This window comes from Megalopta genalis, unplaced genomic scaffold, assembly GCF_051020955.1.
Source record: "Megalopta genalis isolate 19385.01 unplaced genomic scaffold, iyMegGena1_principal scaffold1256, whole genome shotgun sequence".
Lineage (NCBI taxonomy): Eukaryota > Metazoa > Arthropoda > Insecta > Hymenoptera > Halictidae > Megalopta > Megalopta genalis.
In genome coordinates this window covers 32,501-35,221 of record NW_027477325.1, presented here as the reverse complement: position 1 = coordinate 35,221, position 2,721 = coordinate 32,501, and positions in this window count along the sequence as shown.

Genomic DNA, 2,721 nt, shown 5'->3' with positions numbered 1-2,721 from the left:
TTGTTTAAAATAAGGGCACTTTACTCTTGACATTTTACGGTTTTTTCAATTTTCTGAAAAATCCTATCATTAGATTTTTTTAAAAATACGATATTCTTGCTTAACTAACGTTTCTACATAGGGATTAAGCATTTAGAACGAAATCTAATGTCAGAAAATGGCACTTTACTCTTGACATTTTTCGGTTTTTTCAATTTTCTGGGAAATCCTATCATTAGATTTTTTTAAAAATACGATATTCTTGCTTAACTAACGTTTTTACATAGGGATTAAGCATTTAGAACGAAACCTAATGTAGGAAAATGGTACTTTACTCTTGATCGGTACGTTGGGACTTTGAAAATATTCGGGCGTTCCAATCGCTCGTCTGTTGCATCATAGCGCGTCTCGGCGCAATCGACCGATTCGCTCGATCCATTATTTTCGATTTACGGCTAAAATAAATTTTTCTAATTTTTTTCAATAACATATTCCTGCTTAAATAACTTTTTTACATAGGGATTAAGCATTTAGAACGATACATTGTTTAAAATAAGGGCACTTTACTCTTGACATTTTACGGTTTTTTCAATTTTCTGAAAAATCCTATCATTAGATTTTTTTAAAAATACGATATTCTTGCTTAACTAACGTTTCTACATAGGGATTAAGCATTTAGAACGAAATCTAATGTCAGAAAATGGCACTTTACTCTTGACATTTTTCGGTTTTTTCAATTTTCTGGAAAATCCTATCATTAGATTTTTTTAAAAATACGATATTCTTGCTTAACTAACGTTTTTACATAGGGATTAAGCATTTAGAACGAAATCTAATGTAGGAAAATGGTACTTTACTCTTGATCGGTACGTTGGGACTTTGAAAATATTCGGGCGTTCCAATCGCTCGTCTGTTGCATCATAGCGCGTCTCGGCGCAATCGACCGATTCGCTCGATCCATTATTTTCGATTTACGGCTAAAATAAATTTTTCTAATTTTTTTCAATAACATATTCCTGCTTAAATAACTTTTTTACATAGGGATTAAGCATTTAGAACGATACATTGTTTAAAATAAGGGCACTTTACTCTTGACATTTTACGGTTTTTTCAATTTTCTGAAAAATCCTATCATTAGATTTTTTTAAAAATACGATATTCTTGCTTAACTAACGTTTCTACATAGGGATTAAGCATTTAGAACGAAATCTAATGTCAGAAAATGGCACTTTACTCTTGACATTTTTCGGTTTTTTCAATTTTCTGGAAAATCCTATCATTAGATTTTTTTAAAAATACGATATTCTTGCTTAACTAACGTTTTTACATAGGGATTAAGCATTTAGAACGAAATCTAATGTAGGAAAATGGTACTTTACTCTTGATCGGTACGTTGGGACTTTGAAAATATTCGGGCGTTCCAATCGCTCGTCTGTTGCATCATAGCGCGTCTCGGCGCAATCGACCGATTCGCTCGATCCATTATTTTCGATTTACGGCTAAAATAAATTTTTCTAATTTTTTTCAATAACATATTCCTGCTTAAATAACTTTTTTACATAGGGATTAAGCATTTAGAACGATACATTGTTTAAAGTAAGGGCACTTTACTCTTGACATTTTACGGTTTTTTCAATTTTCTGAAAAATCCTATCATTAGATTTTTTTAAAAATACGATATTCTTGCTTAACTAACGTTTCTACATAGGGATTAAGCATTTAGAACGAAATCTAATGTCAGAAAATGGCACTTTACTCTTGACATTTTTCGGTTTTTTCAATTTTCTGGGAAATCCTATCATTAGATTTTTTTAAAAATACGATATTCTTGCTTAACTAACGTTTTTACATAGGGATTAAGCATTTAGAACGAAACCTAATGTAGGAAAATGGTACTTTACTCTTGATCGGTACGTTGGGACTTTGAAAATATTCGGGCGTACGCGGCGCGCTCGGCGCTTCGAACAGCTCCGGTGTCCCCATTATTTTCGATTTACGGCTAAAATAAATTTTTCTAATTTTTTTCAATAACATATTCCTGCTAAAATAACTTTTTTACATAGGGATTAAGCATTTAGAACGATACATTGTTTAAAGTAAGGGCACTTTACTCTTGACATTTTACGGTTTTTTCAATTTTCTGAAAAATCCTATCATTAGATTTTTTTAAAAATACGATATTCTTGCTTAACTAACGTTTCTACATAGGGATTAAGCATTTAGAACGAAATCTAATGTCAGAAAATGGCACTTTACTCTTGACATTTTTCGGTTTTTTCAATTTTCTGGAAAATCCTATCATTAGATTTTTTTAAAAATACGATATTCTTGCTTAACTAACGTTTTTACATAGGGATTAAGCATTTAGAACGAAATCTAATGTAGGAAAATGGTACTTTACTCTTGATCGGTACGTTGGGACTTAGAAAATATTCGGCCGTACGCGGCGCGTCTCGGCGCTTCGAACAGCTCCGGTGTCCCCATTATTTTCGATTTACGGCTAAAATAAATTTTTCTAATTTTTTTCAATTACATATTCTTGCTTAGATAACTTTTTTACATAGGGATTAAGCATTTAGAACGACATATTGTTTAAAATAATGGTACTTTACTCTTGTGATTTTTCGGTTTTTTTTGATTATTTTGAAAAATAAATTTTTGTAATTTTTTTAAATACGATATTCGTGATCAGTGAACGATTTCACATATGGATTAAGCATTTAGAATCGTGCGGAAGCGTTA